This window comes from Camelus dromedarius, chromosome 13, assembly GCF_036321535.1.
Source record: "Camelus dromedarius isolate mCamDro1 chromosome 13, mCamDro1.pat, whole genome shotgun sequence".
NCBI lineage: Eukaryota > Metazoa > Chordata > Mammalia > Artiodactyla > Camelidae > Camelus > Camelus dromedarius.
Window position 1 is genome coordinate 47,361,091 of NC_087448.1, and position 7,806 is coordinate 47,368,896.

General features: G+C 35.8%; 1 pseudogene; it reads left to right on the plus strand.

Moving 5' to 3' along the window:
* Positions 1-422: 422 nt before the first annotated feature.
* Positions 423-3,516, plus strand: LOC105086649 (elongation factor-like GTPase 1; annotated as a pseudogene).
* Positions 3,517-7,806: the final 4,290 nt, after the last annotated feature.

A 7,806-nucleotide genomic window follows, 5' to 3' on the forward strand; every position in this document is an offset into this window, starting at 1 on the left:
AGGGCTCTTCAAAATTGTACTGAATCTATTTTGCCTGTGCACTCTCAGTGGAATAATAAAGCCTAGATGAGAGTGCATCTGTTGACAACAAGATTTACTGAATATTTTAAGCCTGCTGTTGAAATTTGCTGCTCAGAAAAAAAAAAGTCGTTCAAAATATTACTGCTTATTGACAAGGCATCTGGTCATCCATCCATCTCTGATGGAGATGGACAATGAGATTAATGTGATTTTCAGGCTTGCTCACACAACATACATTCTGGAGCCCATGAATTAAGGGGTAGTTAGTCTTTCATGTCTTATCAAGAAATGCATTTCATAAGACTATAGCTGCCATAGATAGTGATTCCTCAGTTGGATCTGGGCAAACTAAATTGAAAACTTTCTGGAAAGTATTCAGCATTCTCGGTGCCATTAAGAACATGCATAATTCATGGGAAGAGGTCAAACTATCAACATTAACAGGACTTTCAAAGAAGTTGATTCCAACTTTTATGGATAAGTTTGAGGGTTTCAGGACTTCAGTGGAGGAAGTAACTGCAGATGTGGTGGAAATTGCAAGAGAACTAGAATTAGACATGGAGACTGAAGATGTGACTGAGTTATACAACTTCATGATAAAACTTTAATGGTTGAAGAGTTGCTTCTTAAGGATGAGGGAGGAAAGTGGTTTCCTGAGATAGAATCTACTCCAGGTGGAGATGCTGTGAGGATTGTTGAAGTGACAGGGAAGAGTTTAGAATATTAAATCAATTTAGTTAATAAAGCAGCAGCACGGTTTGAGATGATTGATCCTAATTTGGAAAGAAATTCCACTGTGGGTTAAATGCAAAACAGCACTGCACAGTACAGAGTAATCATTCATCAAAGGAAGAGTCAATGGAAAAGGCCAACTTTCATTGTTGTCTTATTTTAAGAAATTGCCACAGCCACCCCAACCTTCAGCAACCACCACCCTGATCAGTCAGCAGCCATCAACATGGAGCCAAGACCCTCCACCAGCAAAAAGGTTATGACTCCTTGAAGACTCAGATAAAGGGTAGCATTTTTTAGCAATGACATATTTTTAAAGAAAGGTATGTATATTGATTTTTTGACAAAATTGTGTTGTACACTGAATAGAGCACAGTATAGTGTAAACATAAATTTTATATATACTGGGAAACCAAAACATTCATGTGATTCACTTTTATTGTGATATTCACTTTATTGTGGTAATCTGGAATTAAACTTACAGTATCTCTGAGGTATGCCTGTAGATATAATTCTAAAATATCAACTAATGACTAGGATATTTTGATAGTTTATCAACTTTCTGTCCATTTTCATACAAGCATTAAGGCCTTAAAATCTGATTATTAGTCATCAGAAATAAATCAATTTAGTCTATTTAAAATATGTTTTGTTTTCTGCATTATCAAATTAAGTTATCCTCAATGAAACCAAGATCTTTTAAGGGGAAGGAGTTGATAACAATAACAACAAACTGAAAACATGATTCTCTATGTTATTACCTAAAATGTAAACAAAAAGTTAAAATTACTTGTACTAACAGAAAATTGTATCTATGTAGAAAGCATACATATCATTTTTGGACACCAAATATATAACTTTTACTTATCAAAATAACAAATTACTCTTTACATAATAGAAAATATATAAAATGTTCTTGAAAGATCTATGTTGGTGTCAAGTATAGTTTAAGAGGAGGGAAGAATATATAGTTTATGTGCTATAATAATTCCCATAACAAGGAGAAAGAAAAAATACTAGCATGTTAAATTATACATTATAAATTCAAACTGATAATCTAGAATTCAGTGATAATGACAATAATACAGTCATAGGTGATACATATTTTATTCATGGTTACACAAAACATTTTCTAAAAAAAGAAAGTACTCAATATATAATAATTAATTGGGATATAAAAAACTTAAAAATTTAGAGTATAAATTTAAATTAGAAGAGTCCAAAGTAAAAGCCAAAATTCATACTTATCTATATAAGAAAATAGGGTGTTAAGTAGAACTTTTCCCATTAAATCACAATGGGAGCCAAAGAAATGGCCAAATTAACCCACATTTGTAAAGAGAGAGTCAGTCAGTCAGAAGGTTTCATTAGGACTAAGAGGTGATCACAATACACTCCCTAAACTTTCAAAGAAAAAGGGACAGAGTAAGTATGGAAGAGAGGGAGACACGAAGGCACCATATACCTAGTCAAATTGTGAACGTGCAGTGTCCAAGCTTTGGGGAGGAATGTAAACCAGTTTCCTCTCTCATTAACCAAGTGTACGTATGTGTGTGAGGATGTGTGTTCTCTAAAAGCTAGATTAAAACTTTGTCACCTGGACCTAGGCAAAGGGACAGAAACCTTTATTTGTAGACTTGATTCTGGAAAATATAGAGAATTTGTGTGATACTTCCTTGATAAAGGACAAAGAAAAAACTGATGAAATTGTGACTTTAGAATTAAAAATTGGAGCCCAGATGGCTTGACATTCAGATCCTAAAGTTCAAATCAATGCCTTATGCAGTCAGTGGCTACCAGTATCCCATGCTGTTTTTGCTATGATGTGTGAGAAACATCTTGATCCCTTTGATGCTACAAGTGAGAGAGTGGAGTAAAAAACTGATGTGTGCCCAGAGGATTACAAATAATTTAACTCTCTTCCGTGGAATCTGAGGCACTGAAGCAGTTGTTATGAAACGTGGAAGTGAAGATATTACTCCAGTTATTATCTTTTCACCAAAATGTTTGCAAATGATGCTAAAGCTTTGCCTTAGAATAAGCCAAGACCTCTCTCCCAAAAAGGAATTGCTCAGAGGCATGAGCTTGCAAGAAGAAGACACGTGGAGCAGCTTGGAGCAGCACAGAGGTGGGCACCCTGGGAGCCCACCCAGGACCACCCAGGATGGGAGTGTCTTTGAATCAAGTCCAGAGGTAGAAGAGCCAAAAGATGATGAGCACCAGGTGGAGAGTATGACCTCTAAACCTGTGCCCCAGGAAGGAAACAACTAAGAGTCTTTTATTGCATTTGCTTGAGTATTCAGTGGTATGGCTTAAAGAGGGAAAAAATGCTTGTCTCGAGACCCAAATACAGTCCTGTTGAGTTTCTGTAGTGGGTGCCATTAGGCTTCTCAGCAACACCAGATGGCCTTCCCCCAGTCCGCCATAGGGCATGCTGCACTCTGGAAATCCTGTGTCTTCTGATGGGAAGGGAAATCTAGAGGAGGTAACTTCTGGGAAGTGTGCTAGGAATAGGATGCCATCAAGACTTTGTGCTGAAATCCACACCACTGCAACCTGCCACCTTGCCCATCATTTATACCATTCAACTTTGAAGCACCCCGATTCTGAAGGTCACTGCTGAACTGAAACACTCTAAGTGGCATGCTTCACTTTGTCAAAGGAAGGAAGCTGTTAAACCAAGCTGATCCCTGTGTCCAGATTTTAATTCAGGAAACAGAAGAGCATGTCCTCATGTCAGAGAAAAGATTGTGGAGCACCTAGAAAGGCAGAGAATCCTCAACAACAAAATAAGTAACTACTACCATTGCCAGAGTCTTTTCTCTATAATAAATTAAAAACTATCACCCAGGGTTTGACGCTGAGAAATTTTCTGCATGCTGCAATTCTCTGTGCATTCACTTTCAATAAAGTTGATCTATATAAATATCTTTTAAAAAATGCCAACCTTCTCCTGTGCATCTTTGAGCAATGGGGAATTGAAGAGATAGCATAGAGCAGAGATAAAGACAAAAGGAAAGCCAACATTCCACACTGTGTTTCTAGGGCAGAAGGAGTGAGCTTTTCATAAGGCAAACAGACACCCCAGCTATTAATGGAGCTTGAGCTGCTGTTGTTTCTCCCAAGAGGATTGTCTGCAGACAGTGAACACAAACAGCATGAGCTTGTGGATGCCTGAGTGGCAGGAGGTAAGGGGAATCCTAGAAAAGGACTGGGTCAAAGTGGGTCTACACAGACGGAAACCCCCTGGGCCCTCCAAAGAACTTACTCGTAAATCCCTTAAAAGAGCAAGCCCTTGGGTTTGTGCCACACAGAGGACATCAATGGCCAATCAGTGTCAGCCAGAGAGTCGAAAACAGCAAAGTACAACAGAGCAGGTGTCAATTAAGTAAAAAGATGCACCTTTTCACTTTCCTTCAATAATTTAGAAAAATCTAGCCTCAAAAAGGGAAAATGGGAAGAGTGAATTAAAGCTAACCATAAATTTCCTTTTTCATCCTCACCATTTAGAGTCTCAGGGAAAAAAAGAAAAACATGAATTAGGATTTGGACTGAAAGGAGGAGAAAAAGTAAATCGATTCATCTTTAACTGGATTGATCTTTAAAACTCCAAAGTCGCCAGAGAATTTCAGCATCTACTCAAGATACAGTTAAGAGATAAACATGGAGATTTGACAGAGTCCAATTAAAATCAGTGAATTAAAACCATTTCATTTATACCCCTCTGCTTTGAGACTCCTCATTATACGACCATATCTAGAACATTCTTGAATAGCTGTGTTCTTTTTAATAGAGCTTTATTACTTTTAATGTACTGCACAGACTCTTTAAATATCTACTTGACTTTTAAAAATATGTATATATACTAAAATAAAGCCTTTAAAGGAAGTAATACAATGGAAGCATGTATGGAAATAGACTATTAATAGTTATGCCTCTTTCTGGTGCCTTGTTTTTTTCAGAGGTGACAATGTCATGCCTAGTATCATTTCCCTACATCATCTCAGTAGTGGATAGGAGGGGACAGTAAACAAGATTTAACTATGTCTTTATGTTGAACAGAAAACATGAAAGAGGAAGTAACAAAAGCAGCCTGCAAAAATATTTCTTCCTCCTTATCAACTCAAGAAATATTTATTGGCAAAGGAAAATTCATTTCACTTTTTTCAGAAGTGACTCTTATAAGTAATATTTATATTATCAATAGATTTTTTTCTCTTTAAGCAAGCACTCTCAATGCAAATACATAAATGTGAATCGCTAACCCATATAGCTCGCTTTCTTAGTTACCTAGAAAATAGTAACTCTTACAGCAACACATCATTTACTCTAAGTTAATTTTTTGCAGAATATTCATTGCACTCAAAGCTAATTGCTCAAAGGTAAGATTTTGTTTTTTGATTTATATGAAGTATACCAGTCAGGAAAAACTATGGCTAACCTAGACATTTAAATGAATAGATAAATAGATAGATAGACAGACAGACAGATACCAGACAGATAGTTTTTAGTGGCATATGTTGCATTTGAAATTAAGAATATTTTGTTCAGTTAAATTTTGAGCACCAGAGTTTCTGAATACCAGTCTTAAAATAAATTTCATCTAATGTAATCCTTCATGAATAATGTCCAATTTATGAAGTGATTAAAAAAACTATTTATTAGAAATAATGTTTGAGAAGCTATAAAAGAGGAAAGTTAGCCGAATGTGATAAAAACATTGTTCAAGTTCTGAATAATATTTGGAAATCACAGTTTTTGAAAATTTATCAGTCTTTCATTCTGTGGCATCAATTCCAGCAATGTTTTACCCTAGTATTCTTTCCCTGAAGGAAGATGCATAGGAGACAGTCTGGCTTTTATTTACAAAAGCCTATTCCCTGTGAATAGTCTACAAAAGTGGGTTTCTGTAGATGTTATGAAGAGTTTAGAGATATGTGAGTGAAGGAATATAAAGGAAAATTCTAGAGAGAGAAAGACAATCTTTGAAACCTAATTCCATGGAGGAGCCTAAGTGTGATGGTAAAACTTCAAGTATTCCATGGCACTTGATAGTAGAATGTACATTTGAGTATGAACACATGTGGGTCTCATTCATTCAGTTTGACAAGAGATCCATTGGATTCTTTCCATATGAAGAACTGCATCCCCAGTTAACTGATCTTAATCAATGCAATATTAATTCATCACTTCATTTTAGGAAGGTAGACAATCCAATTAAAATGTAAATGTTAAATATAAATTTTAACTGGTGGTAAATAGTATTGTCTTAGGTCAATACCTGTTATTAGTGTATTTTGACAAATTGCATTCACCTACTGCAGTCTATACGTCTGTCTCCATATTGAAAAAGTGTACCACCTAAGCAAAATTTTAAACTGTATCACACCACCTCACTCCACACATAGTCCCATATTTGGCCATTTTAGCTACCAAGGGATTGCCAATAACCAGAATGAAACATAAATAATCTTAACAGTTCCTAAATAAAGCCTTTATTTATAGGGTATTTGCTCATAGCCGATTTTCACACAACTTTTATTTGCTTGGTTAGTTTCCAGCATTATAAAAATTAAAACTCACAAGTGTCTAGACTGATAAATACAGGCACCATAAGAACTTTTTGTTTAATTTTGAAAGACTGACAGTAACAGCACGATACCCAAATGTGTAAATACACATTATTTTATTATATAATTTTATAAAATAAGTAAGAGCATAAAAAGTAACAAATGAAACAACATTAATTAAAGCCTAATGAAAAATGTACTTTAGTAATTTATATGCTAGTCTTGTTACTGTAATAAAGCCAATTCCCATCTCTCCATCACCTTACACACACACACACACACACATACACACACACAAACATACACACACACACACATACACACACACACACACACACCCAGTGGTCTGATTCCTGCCACATTTATGCATCAGAACTCCTCTTGCGTATGTTCATTAAAATATATATTATATATATTTTCTAGTAAATGTATATAATATATATATCTCATAGAAGTTCTGGAAAAAGAAGAAAAGTAAGTAATTGTGAAAATCTCTCATTCCTATTGGATATCACCCCAGTTATTATGATAGAAGCAAATGAAATTAATGAAGAGATATTCTGATGCTCTGAACAGAGGCAGAAATGCTTCAGGCTGAAAGAGAGGGGACCAGTTAGCACACCAGGTAAGTCTGGAGTCTCTGGGAAGATGAGGATACAGCAACCACAAGCACATACTCTTGGCAAGCTTGTGTAAGAGAGTGGAAACACTGAGGCTTCTCTAAATAGCTTACTAAAGTGAGAGAAAAAGAAGGATGGAATTGCCAAATGATGACGGCAGACTTACTGTGCAACAAAAATGCTATGTGGAGGAACCTCAGAAATAACAAACAAACACTTTGGGTGGTGCTGAGATGTGGTTTTAACTTATTTAGGGATTATCACTGCAGTCTATATTTACGCTAAGTACATTTTGATTCTTGATAATAAAATAAGTTCTTCAAAAGTTTCAGTTATGCCCTATTCATACCCAGGCAAAGCTGGCAGTTCCTTACTGTCCTGCACTGTGACCGCTATTCTCAAGAGTTTTACAAATTTCAACCAAATAGGTTGAGGTAAAGATCCACATGTGACCTTTTAAGAGAAATAATACCCTGAAATCCTGACTCAACTCCTATGTGGTGATCCCAGCTGGACCTCTTTTCACTTGAAATTCTAGCCTTGAGCTCTAAGCAGTTTGGTCCTTGCTGATTCTCCTAGATCCCCTAGCAACACCGTTAGTCTTCTTGAATCAATAGTTCTTAAGCAGAGAAAATAAAGCTCCAGGCCAAAATAAGACAGAAAGAGTACAGGAAAAAAAAAAAAAACTGGCATATCTTTCTCTTGTGATTTCATTACTTCAGTCACTGAAGACCACATACTCAGTTTTCCTGAAGTATGAGAATTGTGACAAGAAGGAGAAAAACCATTATAATCCCCTTTTTCATTGTATGTTAGTTATTATTCAACATTCTTCCAATGATTGCTGGTCTAGTTCATCAATA